The following is a 22,134-nucleotide window of genomic DNA, read 5'->3' as shown; positions in this document are numbered from 1 at the left end:
CAACATTATGTTACTTCCTCGGTAACGTCAACATAGTGCTACTTCCGTTGTAACCACGAGGCAGTATTGCGTCCTCTGTAACACCAACAATTTTACTTCATCTGTGACGCTTTACGATACCAAGAGTGTTACTTCTGTAACACTAACAGCGCTACTTCTTCTATAACAACAATAAAGTGTTACTTCCTTTGTAACACCAACACTGTGTTACTTGATGACACCAACAACGATACTTCTGTAACAACAATATAGTGTTACTTCCTCTGTAACGTTAACACAGTGTTACTTCCTCTGTACCAGCAACACAGTGTTACTTCCTCTGTACCAGCACACTGCATTACCTCCTCTGTACCAGCAACACAGCATTACTTCCTCTGTACCAGCAACACAGCATTACTTCCTCTGTACCAGCAACACAGTGTTACTTCCTCTGTACCTGCACACAGCATTACTTCCTCTGCACCAGCAACACAGCATTACTTCCTCTGTACCAGCAACACAGCATTACTTCCTCCGTACCAGCAACACAGCATTACTTCCTCCGTACCAGCAACACAGCATTACTTCCTCCGTACCAGCAACACAGCATTACTTCCTCCGTACCAGCAACACAGCATTACTTCTGTACCAGCAACACAGCATTACTTCCTCCGTACCAGCAACACAACATTACTTCCTCCGTACTAGAAACACAACATTACTTCTTCTGTACCAGCAACACAGCATTACTTCTTCTGTACCAGCAACACAGCATTACTTCCTCTGTACCAGCAACACAGCATTACTTACTCTGAACCAGCAACACAGATTTACTTCCTCTGTACCAGCAACACAACATTACTTCCTCCGTACTAGAAACACAGCATTACTTCTTCTGTACCAGCAACACAGCATTACTTCCTCTGTACCAGCAACACAGCATTACTTCCTCTGTACCAGCAACACAGCATTACTTCCTCCGTACCAGCAACACAGCATTACTTCCTCTGTACCAGCAACACAGCATTACTTCCTCTGTACCAGCACACAGCATTACTTCCTCTGTACCAGCAACACAGCATTACTTCCTCTGAACCAGCAACACAGCATTACTTCCTCCGTACCAGCAACACAGCATTACTTCCTCCGTACCAGCAACACAGCATTACTTCCTCTGTACCAGCACACAGCATTACTTCCTCCGTACCAGCAACACAGAATTACTTCCTCTGTACCAGCAACACAGCATTACTTCCTCTGTACCAGCAACACAGCATTACTTCCTCTGAACCAGCAACACAGCATTACTTCCTCCGTACCAGCAACACAGCATTACTTCCTCTGTACCAGCAACACAGCATTACTTCCTCTGAACCAGCAACACAGCATTACTTCCTCTGTACCAGCAACACAGCATTACTTCCTCTGAACCAGCAACACAGCATTACTTCCTCTGTACCAGCAACACAGCATTACTTCCTCTGTACCAGCAACACAGCATTACTTCCTCTGAACCAGCAACACAGCATTACTTCCTCTGTACCAGCAACACAGCATTACTTCCTCTGTACCAGCAACACAGGGGACAGTGTTGGTGCGTCATTTGTCGTCATGTGGCCAGTAATTTCCTCCCACGTCTGCTCATCGTTGCACTTTGCAACCATTTTCATCATGACTGAACTGTTTTCATTGGCTTACAAAACTTGGGAACGTGTTTTTCTTTGTTTTTTTTTTTTTTATTTTCTCTCTGTCGCTATAAATGGCAGGAATCACCGCTGTTTGTAGGCGAGAGAGAGAGAAAATTACTGGACAGGCCATCTTAACTACCCAGCCACGCTATCACTAACATGCATACGTTTCCTTAGACAAAAATATAACAGTTAACAGCTCGTCTGATTCAGATCACGCTACCACTCGGTGTTATCATCACATCTGTCCCTATACGTACATAGACTGTTGTTGTGGTAATCAAATTTTGTTCCTATGTTAGCTCTGTTAGGCTTGTCAGTGTCTGTTCTTACGGTATATCATTTTGTTGATTCATTGAACATCTGCGACCGTAACGTTGCTTAAAATGTGGGTTTTACCGAGTCTTCTTCATGATTACGTAAAAACGTCTTAAAAACGTCGGTTTTATTGTGACTTATAAACCCATTAGTTCATCACGACAGTCCGAGAATCGAAAGGAATGTTGTCAACACGGCAGTTTATGTAAGCTTAAGCACATGCACGACGATGTGTGGTGAGGCAAGACGACCCCACGACAGGAGACATAATGACATATGATTTTACTTTCTACCAGTAAATGTCAGGGGAAGAGTCGTCCTCCGCAACACAGTGTTGTGGTAGACCCCCTCGCGTCCCGAAGGTGGAGAACCTGATTTTGTGTTGCTGGCCCAGATAGACCACCAGTGGGGGTAGTCACCATGCGACAGAGTGTTGCGGTGTATCCTGGTTGTGTTACACCCAGATGAGCTGCTGTTGCCCTGGTGGGACACTTTGTTGTCAGGAGGCGATGACTGGCATATCTTCCTATTAAGGCTCGTTGGTGGCGCTCCGCTCACACCCCTGGCAGTAGGTGAGCGCCTCCAGCCAGCCAGCTATATCACTCTACTGCCCGCCCGTCCATCCGCTACTGTGTTAAGTTACGGCAGTTTGTGGTAACGACAAGTAACAGGAGACCTGTTGGTCCATCTTATCGTATACAGTTACTTGGTACTTCAGGGCCATGTGGTACATGATCATTCAAGAACCCTTGTTACAAAAGGATTCAGAAGGCTGGCTGGATGATAATTCAAGACCCATAGCTACGTTAGGCTTCATGGCCCTTAGTTACATGATAATTCAAGGTCCTCTGTTATGTGATGGTCTACGTCTCTTGGCTACTTAGCAATTCAAGGTCACTAGCTAAATAATGATTAAGGGACCTCTACCGCATGATTTAGGATAAGTGGCTACGTGATATGCCAACTAAGGTTCCTAGTTACATGATGATTTAAGGCCGAATGCTACATGATAATTCAATAATTCGGGGATCCTAACTACATTTGTTGTTTACTGTTATCTTTCTACATAATACTTTATGGTACCTAAGTACGAAATGATCCGTACTAAGTAAGTACGCATGATTTAGGATAAGTGGCTACGTGATATGCCAACTAAGGTTCCTAGTTACATGATGATTTAAGGCCGAATGCTACATGATAATTCAATAATTCGGGGATCCTAACTACATTTGTTGTTTACTGTTATCTTTCTACATAATACTTTATGGTACCTAAGTACGAAATGATCCGATGCCCCTATCCATGTGATAATTCAGGGCTTCTAGCACCACACACCCAAAAGGAAAAAATGATAATCACAATCCCTAGCCATGCAATAATTCTGCGCCTTTAGCTTCATGATAATTTTTGAACTATAAGAATTATATTCTCCCCAACAGATGTTCACATATACTTAAATTTCGAACAAAATCGTTAGTTGTTTATCTTCAACTTTATAGAATAACCATATTTCAAGGATCAAAGATTATTGTGTTGGTGCCTGCCAGCCATCTAATTAAGTATATTTTTTCCATTTAAAGCAATTGATGTCTTCATCAACACCATTTACACCCACATTCCTTTCATCATCCCACTATAATGTTTCGGTTCCAGTATCATATCTCACTGATCTCACAGACAGTATCTAATTCCTGGGTAAGGCGGTACCAGTCATATGTCGAATCTGACGTTGAGCTTATACAGAAATATGGGGTGTAGTAATATCTAGATTCCTTTGTGTAGTGCGTCGTTGTATATTTCGTATAAAAATCTGTATCAGATGATACTCGTACCATCTACAGACCAACAGGGTACGAGGTACATAGGAATTCAAACACCAGCAGACCGCTAGGTCCTTTCGAAGCTGCTGTTTGTGATAGCGGAAGATAACAGAAACTCGCACATCAGTGTGGTAAAAGTTAGAAGGCTTAAAGATAACTCAAAGAAAATAACCTGCAAACTAGTGTCCATATGGCTATGGAGGCGCAAATGATGAGATTCGTTTGCTTGAAGCGAGGTATTGATCAAGTCTGTTCCTTAAGCGTATGTATCGTACTGCTTCCAACCACTCTACTTGCCAGATGGTTCCATAAGTTAATCCTGTTCAAGAAAAAGTACTTCGCCTCATTCGACGTCATTCGCCTACCCACGACCTGATATCCATGACTAAGATTGACATCAGATGAATCAAGTGTTAGGTAACTTGAGGGATCGATATCATCAAAGCCCTGGATCATTTTAAACAATTGCATAAAAGCATCTCTTAACCTTCTCTTTTCTAAGCTAGATAGATTGAAGTCGCTTAATCTCTTTTCGTAGGATTCGTTTCTCATTTCGGGAATCATCTTGGTAGCTCGATGCTGTACTCTCTCCATTCTATGTCTTTTTTTCTAATTTCATTTATGTCTCTGAGAAAGTAGGTGACGATGATGGTTTACTTAAACTTCTGGTGAAGAAGGGAATGTGTTTACATGAAAGAATCATTGAAAACAGTGGCTCTGAAACAGTAGCTCGACGTAGTATATATATATATATATATATATATATATATATATATATATATATATATCATACAAACCTTCAACAGCCAGGCTCGAACCCGAGACCTCTGCGTGGCAGATGGGGGCGCAAAGGTTCCGGGTTCGAGTCTGGCTGTGGGAAGTTTTTATGTTCTATGGAAGTGCGAGTTTATATGCACTATATTCGTATATATATATATATATATATATATATATATATATATATATATATATATATATATATATATATATATATATATATATATATAGTAGAAGAGATGGCCAAGACATTATTGAATTACATGTTAATTGATAGGCGTGTCTTGTGGAGGCGAAGGTGAAGATTTGTGGAGGTTTTCGGAAAAGAAGAGAAAATTTTGGGGAGAAGAGAGTGGTGAGAGTAAGTGAGCTTGCAAAGGAGACTTTTGTGAGGAAGTACCAGGAGAGGTTGAGTGAAGAATGACAAAAGGTGAGAGCAAATAACGTAAGGGGAGTGGATGAGGAATGGGATGTATTTAGGGAAGCTGTGATGGCTTGCGCAAAAGATGCATGTGACATGAGAAAGGTGGGAGGTGGGCGGATTAGAAAGGGTAGTGAATGGTGGGATGAAGAAGTAAGGTTGTTAGTGAAAGAGAAAAGGGAGGCGTTTGAACGATACTTGCAGGGGCGTAGTGCAAATGACTGGGAAATGTATGAAAGAAAGCTGCAGGAGATCAAGAGAAAGGTGTAAGAGTTGAAAAAGAGGGCAAATGAGAGTTGGGGTGTGAGAGTATCATTAAGTTTTAAGGAGAATTAAAAGATGTTTTGGAAGGAAGTAAATAGCATGCGAAAGACAAGAAAACAAATGGGAACATCGATTAAGGTGGCAAGTGGGGAGGTAATAACAAGTAGTGATGAAGTGAGTATTTTGAAGATTTGTTGAATGTGTTTGATGATAGAGTGGCAGATATATGGTCTTTTGGTCAGGATGGTGTGCGAAGTAAGAGGGTCAGAGAGAATGGTTTGGTAAAGAGAGAAGAGGTAGTGAAAACTTTGCGGAAGATGAAATCCGGCAAGGAGGAGGGTTTGGATGGCATTGTAAGGACCATGGTGAAGTGCCTGTGGATTGGCGGAATGCATGCATAAAGCAATTGTACAGAAGCAAAGGGGATAAAGGTGAGTTTTCAACTACAGAGCCATAAGTTTGTTGAGTATCCCTGGGAAATCATATGGGAGGGTACTGATTGAGAGAATGAAGGCGTGCACAGAGCATCAGATTGGAGAAGTGCAGTGTAGTTTCAAAAGAGGTAGAGGATGTGTGTATCAGGTGTTTGCTTTGAAGGATGTATACGAAAAATACTTATAAAACAGATGGATTTGTATGTAGCATTTATGGATCTAGAGAAAGCATATGATAGGGTTTATAGACATGCCTTGTGGAAGGTTTTAGAGTATACCGTGTGGGAGGTAAGTTGCTAGAAGCAGTGAAAAGTTTTTACCAAAGATGTAAGGCATGTGTACGAGTGGGAAGAGAGGAGAGTGATTGTTTCCCAGTGAATGTCTGTGGCAGGAGTGTATGATGTTCCCATGGTTGTATAATTTGTTTATGGATTGGGTGGTTAGGGAGGTAAATGCAAGAGTTTTGGAGAGAGGAGCGAGTATGCAGTCTATTGGGGATGAGAGGGCCTGGGAAGTGAGTCCGCTGTTGTTCGTCGATGACACAGCTCTAGTGGCTGATTCGTGTGAGAAACTGCAGAGGTTGGTGACTGAGTTTGGAAAAGTGTGTGAAAGGAGAAAGTTGAGAGTAAATGTGAATAAGAGCGAGGTTATTGTGTTCAATAGGGTTGAGGGACGAGTTAATTGGGATGTAACTTTGAATGGAGAAAGACTGAAGGAAGTGATGTGTTTTAGATATCTGGGAGTGGACTTAGCAGTGGATGGAACTATGGAAGTGGAAGGGAGCCACAGGGTGGGGAAGGGGACGAAGGTTCTGGGAGCGATGAAGAATGTGTGGAATGAGAGAACATTATCTCGGAGAGCGAAAATGGGCATGTTTAAGGAATAGTAGTTCCACCTTTATATGGTTCTGAGGCATGGACCATAGATAGGGTTGTACGGAGAGAGGTGGATGTGTTGAAAATGAGATGTTTCAGGACAATATGTGGTGTGAGGTGGTTTGGTCGAGTAAGTAATGAAAGGGTAAGAGAGATGTGTAGTAATAAAAAGAGTTTGGTAGTTTGGTTGAGAGCAGAAGAGGGTGTGTTGAAATGATTTGGACATATGGAGAGAATGAGTGCGGAAAGATTGACAAAGAGGCTATGTGTTTCAGAGGTGGTGGGAACGAGGAGAAACGGGAGACCAAATTGGAGATGGGAGGATGGAGTGAAAAAGATCTTGAACGATCGGGGCCTGAATATACAGGAGGGTGAAAGGCGTGCAAGGAATAGAATCAATTGGTACGATGTGGTATACTTGGGTGGACGTGCTGTCAATGGATTGAACCAGGGCATGTGAAGCGTCTGGGGTAAACCATAAAAAGGTTTGTGGGGCCTGAATGTGGATAGGGAGATGTGGTTTCGGTGCATTACACATGACAGATAGAGACTGAGTGTGAACGAATGTGGCTTTTTTTGTCTGTTTTCCTGACGCTACCTCGCTGGAGCAGGGGTAGCGATGCTGTTTCCTGTGGGGTGAGGTAGCGACAGAAATGGATGAAGGCAAGCAAACCAATTTAACGCCCCCTCTACTGCTCTCTCAACCACAGTCTCTCTATAACCACACGTATCTCTTACCCTTTCATTACTTACACGATCAAACCACCTCACACCACATATTGTCCTCAAACATTTCATTTCCAACACATCTACCCTCCTCCGCACAACCTTATCTATAACCCATGCCTCTCAACCATATAGCATTGTTGGAACCACTATTCCTTCAAACATACCCATTTTTGCTCTCCGAGATAACGTTCTAGCCTTCCACACATTCCTCAACGCTCCCAGAACCTTCATCCCCCCCTCGCCAACCCTGTGACCCTTCCGCTTCCATGGTTCCATCCCCTGCTAAGTCCACTCCCAGATATCTAAAACACTTCACTTCCTCCAATTTTTCTCCACTCAAACCTACATCCTAGTTAGCATGTCCCTCAACACCATTGAACCTAATATCCTTGATCTTATTCACATTTACTCTCAACTTTCTGCATTCACACACTTCCAAACTCTGTCACCAACTTCTGCCGTTTCTCACCCAAATCAGCCACCAGCGATGTATCATCAGCGAACAACAAATGTCTCTTGCCAAGCCCTCTCATCCACAACAGAGTGCATACTTGCCCCTCTCTTCAAACTCTTGCATTCACCTCCCTAACGTCGATGGTGTTATATATTCCTTTGGGGTATATTTATTATAATGAACTCGAGGAGAAGAACCCAACCAGCTCCTCCTGCTTTAAGACGTTTCCGCCAGGTGGAACCAGGGGATGGAAGGGCTCTAAACACTGCTTCCAACCCTTGCCCAAGTATCACCTTCTTAGTCCCACACTACCAACTCTGCTTTCAGTGTGGAGCTTCGGAGACTGTCAGTATGAGGGCTCAGACACACACACTTCCAGTATGAAGTCTGGAAGACAGACTGTCATTATGGAGGCTCAAAACTCTTGCTGTGGAGGATGAGAATCGGTCAATACAAAGGCTGTGAGACACTTAATGTGAAGGCTCAGGAAACGCCAATGTTCAACTCAGAGACTGTCACTGTTGAGGATCATACGCCAAAGACGTGTATTCTGACACTCACCCACTAGCGTCGGGGTCGTGTGTCCTGTCGCTTCCTCTCGCTCTTATCTCCCCACAAACTTCTCAACCTCGTGTGACAGAGGCGATCTTTAGTCCTCCTCTGAACGGCTTCACCACCATCCACTTCTTTCCAAATAATGTTATTAACATTGATTAGGATGAGACCAACAGTGATATGAAAATACAAAGCTTAGTCACAGGATTCAAAGCATAGACTTTGTGCTGAAGTAAGTGAAGACAATGCAATGAGGAATGATGTAATCCACCATGAAATATGAAATACTGATGTTGTTGTTAGGGTGAGGATGGCTAGGAATATGCAGATTGGTGTTATTTTTCACACGCGGGGAATCATCTCCGTGAATAGTTCGTCTACGCTGCACTGGGATTTATTCCAACATTCCGTGGGAGGGTATTCTTACACTTATTACAAGCATCAGTTTCATTTGCATTACATCAGGCAACACCTCACTCTCAAGGTCCATAAGGCCCTGAGGTCTTCCTCAACTCTGATACATCAGTTATCATTGCTACACTACCTGAATGCTTCGAGTTCTAGAACACATACTCTATTCCAAGTGTCCTTTTTTCCGATAGACAACTTCGTTCGATCGAACTTCGAGTCGATTTTAAATTTTCTTTCTCCCATTTTCTTTGTCCCATTTCTTTATAGTAAGCCTATCCCGAAAGGTAGTGGCAGAAGTCAGCCCTCATACGTCTCCGTTATAAGGGATATAATTCATCCCAGATCCTCCTCCGTCTCAAATTTCGAGACCCTTTGAATGCAGGAACTTTAGATCCAATACTCTCTTGTCCCATCGCCGACACCATCCCCCCAACTTTCCAGAACCCGTGGCCGTCCCGTCGCATAGAACAGCCCATACAAATTACCCCAGTTGCCGTAACGTCTCACATGTATACACGCCTGCCAAACATTCTTCATCTTTCTAGATTTAGATTCAGGAAAATCATATGGGATCACTGAGAATGTGTCAGGTATACCATACGTATACAACTGTCGCCTTAAAGAAACGGACAGACAGACAAAACAGACAGACGGCACAAGCAGCCATCAAGGGATATCATTGCAGCGCAACAATTCGTCACTCCTGAGGATACGACCCTGCAACAAGACAAGGGCCCCCTGCCACGAACAGCCACCCCACCTCCCTCCCCCACTCCCATCGAACACTTACGTCAATTAAATGAACTAACTTTCCCGGTTGTTTAGCCAGCCAAGCTTGCTCCTGGACATTTGATTGATAACGAGAGAATGTATATCATTCTAAGACATCGGCAGAAATAAACATCCACCGAAGGGGAAAGAATGACTCGTCACGCATCTGCAAGGCCGTCGTGATGAGGAGCAGCAGGAGCAGCAGCAACAAGAACAACATCAACCAAAAGTATTGGATGAGAACCAAGTTCAGGAGCGCCACACAGTTGCAGAGTTTAGTCTGACTCTGCCGCAGATCGACACACCGTAGGCACACAACTGATTGGCTCGCTAATTGAACTGATCGCTGCAAGCCGGTTTTCCAACAGAATGGATGTGTGGATTAATGGATCGCTGGATATTAGGGTGAAAATGAGTGGAAAGGGTGATGATTGGGGTCTACTGGGGAACGCTGGGGGAATTTGTTAGAGAGGTGGGGGGGAGGGGGAATTCAATTCGTTTTCAATCTTCTGTGGCTCTGTTTTGGGTGGAGGTTATGTTCTGGCCAGGTTCATTTGTTACGGGTTGCGTAGGGTACGATGACATGTGGCTCAAAGTACACCTCCAGCTGTTGTGCCGTGCTGCTCGTTGAACGTCCTCCCCTCACCTCGTCACACGTTGAACTCGCAAAGTCGCTTCATTCGTTGCACTCCTCCTTGCATTTGATCTTCCCTCGTCAAGACGGAATACAAAATGATTAAATGTGAAATTCGTTTAACTCGCTAAATATCTAGTTGAACTTGAGCAATCACTGAGAGTCATTTACAGCTTTGAATACGTTGCTGCACTGTTAATTTATGGCCTTTTTACCGCATCAATCGCTGAGCTTCCACGGTCGCTAAAACTGCAACACCTCTTGTTAAACTTACATCTATCTAAATCTATTCCAGTATCCAAGACCATTCGTTACACTTGAACGTCGGCCGTTGAACTGGCACTGGGAGTGGCGTTCGTTGAACACCGAGCGCCAAAACACACTGCTTCAATATCATCGGTATGCCGAAGACAAATGATTTGTCATGTGCAAATTGATAGCGATGAAGTTTAAAGGAACGACGCTCACCATTCTGGCCGCGTTTCCAGCCAAGGGTTCTCGTCGTGAATAAGAACAAAAGTCTAATCTTTGGATTACTTATCCGAAACGCCACCACCCTTCAGCAAAATCGACCATTTAAACTAACCGATTACTGTGAGGAATGTTGCCATAACGGGAGCAGGGAGATGGGCGGCTGAATATTAAACAAGCACACGCGTGTGTGTGTGTGTGTGTTGTTTCCGACGGCTCTTAATTAATTGTTTAATTCGGTTGCTGATCAATACGTTGAGGTCATCAGCGTCGAGTGATGCTGGAGCTGAAGGACCAGAAGGGGTGAAGAAGCTGTGGAGGTGGGGGAGTGGGCTGGGGGGGATAGTGGAACCCTGCAGGAGGGAGGAAGAGAGGGAGAGCGTAGAGGAGTAGAGAGAGAGAGAGAGAGAGAGAGAGAGAGAGAGAGAGAGAGAGAGAGAGAGAGAGTTGTAGCTAGGAAGACTGATGGGTTAGTGGTCGAGGAAGTAGGATGGAGTGAGGGACGAGAAGATGGATGGGTTGACTAAGGAAGTAGGAGAGAAGGCGTTAGGGGTGACGAGATGAATAGGTAAATGGAGAAGATGGGGGGGGGGGGGGAGGGGGAGTGAGGGATGGAGAGATGGACGGGTAGATGGACAGATCGATGGAGGAAGTAAAGGAGAGCGAGATAGAGATGGAGAGATTGTGGAGGAAGTACGAGAGAATTAGAGAGAAATGGGGAGAAAGATGGGTTCATGGAGGAAGGAGAGAGAGAGAGAGAGAGAGAGAGAGAGAGAGAGAGAGAGAGAGAGAGAGAGAGAGAGAGATTGAATAGAAGGGAGAAAAGGATATAAAAGCAAAAAGCTAGATCATTCATAGTCGAAATGTACGGAAGGAAAAGAATAGGGAGATTCCTTGGGGAAATTTCTTGGGAGAGCTCAGCGCATCCAGGAATGAAGGAACATGACTGGAAAATAACAACGTGGGATAGTTAATTCCATTCCGGAAGGAACGGCCATGAAAAGAACGGGAGAAGAGGATGGAAGATAGAAACCCAAAGAGAAGGAATAACGAAACGAAACTGGTCCATATGAATAAGACTCTTATATAACACGATAAAGATATACGAGTTAACAAAGCTGATAATGATGGCTCGAGGAGACGTGTTTCAGCACTGCTGGACTAGCGAAGATGATGGACATTGAACAAAGCCCGGAAGAACATCAGTCAAGTATAACAAGAGATGAGGTATGATATCTGGATTAGCAGAGGGAAGATCACCCAGTGCCCGTAAGAGACTACAATAGGAACAAATCGAGTTCGCTGATACATTATCACTACTGTGAGACGAGAGAGAATTGATCAAAATACAACGTTTTCTGCGAATATCATAATATCAAAACTATTCATATCATAGTTGGGTTTACTTGACAATCGCGTCCTCGTACTAGGATAATGTAGACGTAGACTTTTGGATTATTATCCATTTCCTGCGTCCGTGTGGTTACCATGAGACGCAATTTTTCCGCACCGCGTACGACACTTGCGTCAAACTACTTACCGTGGAAAATGTAATCGTTTATCATAAGTGAAAAATAAGTGTTAAATACTTAGCCTCTTGCGTTCAAAGAGGCCTTGCTGTGGTTTTAGTTCTTTTGAACAGGATAGTAAGATCCTCAGTCCCACATCTTTTAATGAAATGATTGATTGATTTATAAAATCAGTCCCAGAAATTCCCAGGAATATCACACATAGTTACGCTGGTCATATCCTTGAACATAACAAAACATATTGTTCTTAGCTACATACACACAGCTTGCGATAACCCTTGGCTTACCGCGGAAACAAAGGTGTTTAAATGAACGAATTGGTAATCGCGAGAGCGTCCGATCCAAACTGAATATTGAAGGAAATCCCATTACTATATCGACAACGTACAGAGAGGCTCAGGGTTCTCACAGCTGCTACAGAGTACATTCCGAATTACGGTGCGAATGACCAAATTGCAAAATTTATGTACTTGGCGTGTATATAAGATCTCTGATAGATTACGACACCCCGTCATTGGTCCTTTATAAAGTTATCAATAGACTTGAAAACAAAAACAAAATGAAGCAACAACAATGATCCTTGGCTACCCACCCAAGACCATTAAAGTACAAAGCATGCTAAAGGAACTTCGCTGTAGACAGAATACTTGAAGATAATCTCATGAAACGTATGACTGAAACTACTGCCTGGTGATTCAGATATTGTCCTCGGAATAGTAAAACCATTTATATCACAGAACAAGTGAATCTAATTGGACTCAGATAACGGCCACTCGTATTGTAGATGTCTTGGTTTCATCAGTTGTACAAAATTAGGAAGAAGCAGCGGTTTCCACCGACTCATTCTACCTGAGAAACCAATCCCTCACCATCCTCACCTTCAATGCTTGGCCAAAACCAACGTTCTTGAACACATAAGGGAACGCCAGACTGAAAATAACATGAGGATATCTGTGCTAACGGCTCTCGCAGGTCCCAGTTGCCGTTGTGATCCAGCCCACTGGTGATAGATAAGAGATGAAGGTTAGAATAAATAATTGGACATCTGGCCAGCACACTGAATTGTATGCCATACTCACTTCTCTTGAACTGAAAGAAACCCAAACCACAGACAGTTGAAGATCTTCTCTGCTTCTTGTCTTCGTCACTTACTCTTAATGCCATGAATTATGAATGTAACATGCTTGTCTCTGAAGCCAATAATGCGAGCATTGTTGGTCAAGTGATCCAGATCAAACTGTTATGGATCCTTTCCCACGTACGTCTCTGGGAGCATGATGAAGCTGACGCTATGACTAAACTTAGGGTTAATAAAAAGGACTGTCGCAAAACACTGGGTAGTCAGTTCGAAGCATCAAATAGACAAATAGAAAAAGGTTCCTGTCGATCCATTTTTTCCGACACAGTGAAATGCGTCAAGTAAACATGTGTACGAAGGTAACAAAATCAGAAGACTGCAATGTTGTCGTCACTGCTAAATTAATTCAAGGCCATAGGTAATATTGGGACTTGGGTCTATCTGCATATGTTAATCGTGTGAGCTGTAAACTTTATAGCCAGAAATGTGGACACACACACACACACACACACACACACACACACACACACACACACACACACACACACACACACACACACACACACACACACACACACACACACTAGAACACTGTATCTTAAAATGTGAATAAGTAGAGCCTTTTAGGGACAGGTCTAAACAGTCCCATCAACAAATAACAACAAACGGTTATTGTTAATCATTAGATACGTGAAATTCTGAAGCTTTATCCACCTTGGGCAATCAGTAGATAAGGTCATCTTATGAAAGACCGTAAGTTTAGATAATGAACCAACTTTGGAACAATCTATGGTATAGTCATCAGTGTAATGGAGTCTCAGAAGGACGGTTTGTAACCTCTGTAATCCTTCTGAGCTACGGCTCACAGGATGAGCACAGCGTGCACAAGAGCAATTGACGGCATGACGGTCAGGCTTTCGTACCTGGCCTCTTAAGGCCGAGCCATCATACCCAAGGGTCGTACCGTCATGGTCAGGAGTCGTGCCGTCATGGTCAAGGGTCGTGCCGTCGTGGTCAAGGGTTGTACTGTCATGGTCAAGGGTCATACCGTCGTGGTCAAGGGTCGTATCGTCATGGTCGAGGGTCGCACCGTCATGATCAGGGGTCGTGCCGTCATGGTCAAGGGTCGTGCCGTCATGGTCAAAGGTCGTACTGACATGGTCAAGGGTCGTACCGTCATAGTTATGGGGTTAGAATGTAATCAAATATGATTACCACCTGGATACACATACACATCTATGTCTTTAATATATACTGTGCTGTTTTCAGGCAGATATGATTCAATAAGACAGTATAGTAATACGTGACAATATTCTAGCAAAAAAATGTAAAATTCTCATGGATTTCGTTTGACACAGCAACTTTGATTAATACGTTCTTGTTGGGGTTGCTACCGTGATCCATAGGGCCAAGCAACATGCGTTCGATTACGATACGGAAGATAACGTACTGTATGGAGCCCACCTGCACTAATTAGTGATTGATGGTGATAACCACCTAGTGATGCCACAAGATTCCTCGCACGTCCTCTGTCCTCCACTCTCTAGGTGCAGGAGGCCTCGTCCACGTCAGGTCTGCATTCACAGCCGAGGCAATATCCACTTCTATCTATTTTCATGATGCCTGACGACTATAAACTGTAAAGAAAGTGCTGACCCTTATGGCACGGCCTGGCAATACCAACAAACAATGTCTCGTAAATAATGAGGGAGAAAGGTTGTCGCCTCAGAGACGCTGTTTATTCGCAAATCTTCTCTCTCTCTCTCTCTCTCTCTCTCTCTCTCTCTCTCTCTCTCTCTCTCTCTCTCTCTCTCTCTCTCTCTCTCTCTCTCCCTCTCTTTTCCAGAAGCAGATTTATAATGGAAGTGACACGGTTCTGTAGTCGTAAATAGAGTTGGAGATCGCGCGTGTTTACACTGGTAAGGTTGTGAGGGCTGACGCTGCTGTTGGTCCAGAACAAATGTCGTGGATGGTGTCTTCCTCCATATAGGAACAGGCTTGACCAGAGCCACCGTCCGTGTGTTTGCTTGTCTTGTAGCTAATGGATAGATGGCCGCCAAACAAGCGCGGGGTTGTCTATTTTTTTTTCTTTTTACATCCATTTGCTCCATCAGTTTCCCTGATTAAATACAACACTTCTTGCCTAGTTATAATCTGGCTAACCCCGGTGAGCTGGTGGAAGGTTGGGAAAGCCAATTGTCGGATTTCCCATGCGGCCACATCGCACTGAGGCTTCGTGGCCAAGAAATTGGACAAAATGGAAGAAAATAGATTCATGTCTAATTTTTCTCTGAATAATCATATATATATATATATATATATATATATATATATATATATATATATATATATATATATATATATATATATATATATATATGAATGAGAGCTTTGTATTGTGATTCTATATATTTCTTTTATTATACGTATTGATTTAAATTGTAGATGTGATTTTGTTTAATGTATTCAGTCAGCTAATTTATTGTATTCATAATTAGAGATTCTGAATGTGAGATGAGCAGATCTCGAATTGTCAATAGTGAGAAAAAAATACTATTGTGGTACTTGTCTGCCTCCTCATACTGAAGATACCATTACATAGGACAATTATTGTTGCTAATATGTTTATATATATATATATATATATATATATATATATATATATATATATATATATATATATATATATGTGTGTGTGTGTGTGTGTGCGTGTATGTGTGTGCGTGTATGTGTGTGTGTGTGTGTATGTGTGTGTGTGTATGTGTGTGTGTATGTATATATGTGTGTGTGTATGTGTGTGTGTGTGTATGTATGTGTGTGTGTGTGTGTGTGTGTGTGTGTGTGTCGTTACACAGCATGCAAATCATCATTTTCATCGTCTGTTTATAAGTTCTGTCTTCAGTTCTTATTTCTTGCGAGTAGATTATGGAAGTTGTCAGCGTTTCCCCTCTGCCATTACGAGAGTAACGTCTTATACACGCTCGGAGAATTACTCTTCGAAAAAAAAAAATGGAATTAATACTTACAATTCCAGACTGTTTAAAGAAATAGTCCACGAGAATTGATTACTATTTATACAGATTCATATTCTACGGAGTTCCCTCAGCTTCAAGCTTAGGTTCCAGTTAAGGTTAGGTAGTGAGACGTTCCTTCACGAGACTGGACTCCGTTGTATTGCTTTACGTCGAGTGACGGTAATACAGCCTCACGGTAGGTAACTCTCGCCTTGTGCTTTGACCACACACAGGCGGAGTCCGGTAACACACACACACACACACACACACACACACACACACACACACACATATATCCCATCCATTTTGCCATGACTCTCACTCCTCATGCCACCTTGTCCCAAACACACAACATCCGCTTTTCAGTCATGAAACATAGTCACCAGCCCTTCAAAATATTAATTTCTATTTTTTCATATCTTCTTTGTGGCCATTATCACTTCCCCCGTCCGCTCTGCTCACTATCACCCCCACTTACTTTCTTACTCTCAGTACTTGCTTCTCTCCGAGACATTTTGTCATTCACTCTGAAGTCCATCGTAGCCTCTCTCTCTCTCTCTCTCTCTCTCTCTCTCTCTCTCTCTCTCTCTCTCTCTCTCTCTCTCTCTCTCTCTCTCTCTCTCTCTCTCTCTCTATCTATCTATCTATCTATCTCCTCATTTCTTCTCTATCTCAACTCTCGTGGGTTTCTCTTGACCTCCCATTGCTTTCGCATGCACTCCTGCCACCAGTTCGCATTCCTTCCCGACAGATACCGTCCTTACAACTCTCTTTACTGTTTCTGAGATGATGAAAGGATTGGAGGTGGTGAAAACGTTTCGCAAGAGGAAAAACGGTAGAGCGTCAGTCGTTCGTAAGGAAACTGGATGACTGTGTTGTCGATTGGTAAATCAGGTTGGTCGATGCATTCACGGCCAAAGGTGAGGTGAGTGAGGACTGGTGGAGTGCACTTACAAGTGCCTTTTTTTTTTTTTTTTTAAGCATTGAGGATGGAAATTGAATGTTGGAATTAAAGAGGTACGAGTTTGTTGAACTTAATTCGTTTCTTTTTCTTTTGGTAATTGATGAGGTGATATGGCGCATAGAGCAGGTAGTCGACTGGAGAGGCCCAGGTGTTTGCTATGAAGAACGTTTGCGAAAAGTTTGGCGAAAAAGAGTGACCTTTAAGTGACATTTATGGGATTTGGAGAAAGCGTCTGATGGGGTTGACAGTAATGAGGTATATAGTACTATCTGTTACTGAAATATGAGGTAAATAAATGGAAAGTTTCGGAATGCATGCGCGCGAGGAGGAAGGGAGGAGAGTGAATGGTTACCGGTGAAGGTGTGTGTATGTGTGTGTGTGTGTGTGTGTGTGTGTGTGTGTGTATGTGTGTGTGTGTGTGTGTGTGCGTGTGTTTATCAAGAATATGTAATTTCAATATGGTTGTTTGATATGTTCATGTACTGGTTGTTAGACGAGATAAATACAAGAAGCCCGGGTCAGTGGGTGGGTCTGCTGTATGTTATGAGTTGGTGGGTATGGGAAGAGAATCAGTTGCTGTTTGCAAATGACATGGCTTTGGGGGTAGACTCCAGAGAGGAACTGGTCAAGCTGGTGGTACTGGAGAAAGCTGAAAGAAAATGTATTGACAAGTAAGGTAGTGAGATGCAGCACGGGGGTGAGGCAGAATGATTCCGCTTTGTTTAAACAGGATGAACCTGGAGGAGGTCAAGTACCTAATATACCTAGGAGTGTACTTGGCAATAGATGGAACCATGGGTGCTGCACTGTGTCAGTGTGGAGGAAGGAGCTTACGTCGTAGTTGTGTTAAGGAACGTGCAAGAGAAATGATCAGTGTCTGTAAGAGTGAAGATGTATCATGGATGTGAGTTTTGGGCCATGATTGGAAAAGAAGGGGAGAGGATGGGTTTATTGGAGATGAGATGTCTGAGGACGATATGTGGTGTGAGGCAGGTTTATTACGTAAGAAAGACATTTTGTAAGGGAGAGGTATGGTAGAGAGTAGAGCCTGATTGATAGGGACAGACCAGGGTTTGCTGAAATGTCTTTGGCAAATGGAGAAGATGAGTGAAGAGAGACAAACAAAGACTATGTTAGAAGTGGAAGGAGCAAGGCGGAGACTAAGATATTATCTAACACTGACTTCCTCCCGAGTTGGTTTAGTGTGGAAGTCATTGATGGAGCGATTTCTTCCTTTTATCCTATCAACAGTGGTGTTCTCCAAGGTTCTACCCTATCGCCTGATCTCCCTTGTCTCCATTGACGATCATTATCAACCTCTTACTTTATACATTCTTACACCGATGATTCAACTCTTCACAGTTCATCTCACCTTCCTCTCCTCATCACTCGAGTACACACTCTTTCTTTCGCGCCGAACATATCTCATCTCTAAATTTGGGACCTGTCCAGCACCTTAAAATGGGGGAAGCAGATGACCCAGGTTGAATTCAATAGTGCGAAAACTTAGTTTCTCCCAATATTTCTTAAAATTTCCTTTGCGTTTCCTAGTGTTATATTTCTAAACTCTGCTATTCAACCCTGTAATAACATGAACATATTGGAAGAAACCATATCCTTCACTCTATCCTGGCAACCCCAGTTGATGAACATTATAAAATCTGTTTCTCAAAATCTGTCAATGTTGTAAAGATGCCGTAATTATTTCACTTGTGAGCAATGATTCTCTATCTACAGGGCTTTCATCCTCCTCTTGATCACAGGGAATCAAAATCATTCCATCTCAGAAATACCTCAGCTGTCAGCTTTCTTCAGGAGCCATCCCTTTGTGTGGGCCGGGATGTTGTTGCGTTCTCTTTGTTCTATGAGTATTGTATCTGTCTCTGCTCTTTTGAGTTGCCTACATTTGTCCCCTGCTGCTAAGGTCTGGACCCGTAAGTCTCACCACTGCTTCCCTTTCCTCTAGGTGTGAAGTTGTGGAATTCTCTTCCACAAATATCTTCTCCATCTCCATATGTAAGAGGCAGGTCTACAAACACCCAAGGAGCTATAATTAATCTTATTTTTTCCCCTGTACTGTTTTCTTTCCATCCGAAATGGTCATGATTACTGCATGTTTCTGAACGTGCTGTGTGAGTTACGATAAAAGAAAAGTGATGAAAGGATTAGGATGAAGGAGAGTAGGGGTGTTCGATTCTGAACATTCAGGAGGGTGAAAGGCATGAATATAGTTAGTCTCTGGCATCGGTGTATTATACATGACAGTTAGATACTGGAGTTGTGCAAATGAGACCATTGTTCGTTTGTCCTTGACGTTATCTTGCAAAGTGGAAAAGACGTGTGTGTGTGTGTATATATATAAAATATGTGTGTGTGTGTGTGTGTGTGTGTGTGTGTGTGTGTACCCGCTATCTTTATGTAATTACCTTTACAATTTCAAAACACTTGAGAACACAAGTTGGTAATCCTGAAGCACCTCGTACATCATGTGCCTCTCCTTGGCAGGCAGGGAGGCATCTGGTCTGAGCCACACCCATCCATCCATCCGGGTGCAGCCGACGGTGAGGACTGAGTGACCCAGCTGCTCACACGATTATGGCACCACTCCAGGTGAGCCTTAGCTACTCCTCCCTCTCCTTGGCTTGGTAGGTCCTGGTCCTCTGCTGTTCTGCCAGTGGTTGTAGCTTGATTTGCCTTGAACTTGATAAGTTTCACGTGTCCCTTTTCTACTTTGATGCACGTCGTCTGACTTGATTATGTTCGGTAGCGTGACCAGAAACTTGCCTAATGATGCTGACTAGGATTTTTTTTTTTAAAAAAAAAAAAGATGTGCTATCTATCATTTAACACATTGAGGATTCCTTCAAAATATTCCCTGCATCTCCTATTTACGTTTGTCTTGCCTGTTCCCACTTTTGATAAAGCCCCATTGTAATGTTCCTCTCTGAAGCCTTCACGTGATTTGTAGCCTAATCTTGTTCCTATCCTTTATTTGCATATGGTCATTGTATGTAATATTATCACTTGATTGCAAGAATCGCTCTTCTCCAAGTGACGTTGATACGTGTCTGAAATTACCGAGAGATATTTCCAATGACGCAAGAGAAGTGTGGATATATATATATATATATATATATATATATATATATATATATATATATATATATATGTATGTATATATAGAAAAAGAATGCAACAGCAAGATAAGGGAACGAACAAAAAAAATTGTTAGGTAAACGGGAAATAATGTTCTTTGCTGATCCAATCAGTAAGCCTTGGGATGAACAATAGCGTGTGTACACGTATGCTGTTCAAAATTATATTAACCTCCGAAATTGATTACTTATAAGAATAGGTGAGTCTAACATTACGGTTGGTGAAGCTGCTGACGTGTTCGTACAAACAAGATGCCTTTGTAAACGGCTGACCCTTGCCCCACAGTGGCTCGTGGTGAGGCACAGCATCGTGCGGCCGGCAGCGAGGTCACAGCAGTCTTGGTAGGGTCTCGTACCATGATGAGCTGTTATCTTTTATAATCTTAAGGTTTGTTTGACCCTCTTGGTCGTATGGCCAACAGGGAACGTCACGAGGGCACAGGGGCAATGAACATACCGTGTGTGGTGGCGGGATGATATTCCACAATGAGGTTATCATTGAGAGTACACCTCTCACTGGACGCGCTCCCTCCCTCCCTCACTCACTCACTGGCAGACCTGTTACGATGCCCTCATATTTCCTTAACCCCCTCCCCTCCTCCTCACGGGCAAGGGTAGGTAGGTAGGTGGGTATCATTTGTGAATGAATTCATGCGTGTCTGAGTCCGGGTGTGAGTATGAATTTCTGTGTCAACAAATTCATGTATTTGTGAATGAGTCTGCATGTGTGAACAACTGTGTATATGTGAATGAATACCCAGCCATAAATGCCTTCGTAAATATGAATGACTGTGTGTGTATGTGAAAGTAAGTACATCTCTGTGGTCACTTGTGGTGGAGTGAATGGGTCCGAGTGTATATATGCTATGTATATAAACCAAGAAATGATTGATAATGGTTGTGTGTGTGTGTGTGTGTGTGTGTGAGAGAGAGAGAGAGAGAGAGAGAGAGAGAGAGAGAGAGAGAGAGAGAGAGAGAGACTGTAAGAGCTTGATCGTAAGCTTATGTAAGGAAGTGCGTGTGTACAGTCGATGGTGTGTATTAAAGCGAGTGAGGATTCTTATTTCTGTAAACAAATAGATGTGTCTGTTGTTTGTCTTTCTGTCTATATGTGTGTTAGCAGGTGTGTGTGTTATATATATATATATATATATATATATATATATATATATATATATATATATATATATATACGAAAGAAATGGCCCAACCCCCCCCATACACATGTATATACATACGTCCACACACGCAAATATACATACCTACACCTATATATATATTTATCATGCTCCATCGCCATTGCCCGCGTTTGCGAGGTAGCGTCAGGAACAGACGAAGAAAAGCCACATTTGCTCGCATCCAATCTTTAGGTGTCATGTGTAATGCATCCAAACCACAGCTCCCAGTCCACGACCAGGCCCCACAGACCTGTTCATGGTTTTTTCCCGGCCGCTTCATATTCCCGGGTTCAGTTCAATGACTGCACGTCGACCCCTGTATACTATATTGTTTCAATTCACTCTATCCTATGCACACCTTTCAACCTCTTGCATTTTCAGGCCCCAGTCGCTCAAAATATTTTTCCAATCCATCCTTCCATTTCCAGTGTGGTCTCCCTGTTCTCCTGTTTCCCTCAGCCTTTCCTGACTCCTCTCCATTTGGCGAAACCATTTTAGCGCACGCTTTACAGCTCTCTCAACCACACTCATTTTCATTACCCCATATCTTTCTTACCCTTTCATTACTTAATCGATCAAACCACCTCACACCACATATTGTCCTCTAACATTTAA

The 22,134-nt window shown here is 42.9% G+C and overlaps 1 protein-coding gene across 1 annotated transcript in view; it reads left to right on the top strand.

The window, feature by feature from the left end:
• The window catches only part of LOC139756393 (uncharacterized), a 620,019-nt gene extending 600,289 nt beyond the window's left edge, over positions 1-19,730 (top strand). Inside the window, exon 11 of the mRNA XM_071675803.1 lies at positions 19,692-19,730. The gene's annotated coding sequence lies outside the window, so the exon portion shown is untranslated. The remainder of the gene's footprint in view (positions 1-19,691) is intronic.
• The last annotated feature ends 2,404 nt before the right edge of the window (positions 19,731-22,134 follow it).

This window comes from Panulirus ornatus, chromosome 21 (genome assembly GCF_036320965.1).
Source record: "Panulirus ornatus isolate Po-2019 chromosome 21, ASM3632096v1, whole genome shotgun sequence".
Lineage (NCBI taxonomy): Eukaryota > Metazoa > Arthropoda > Malacostraca > Decapoda > Palinuridae > Panulirus > Panulirus ornatus.
This window is presented reverse-complemented; position numbering and strand designations above follow the sequence as displayed.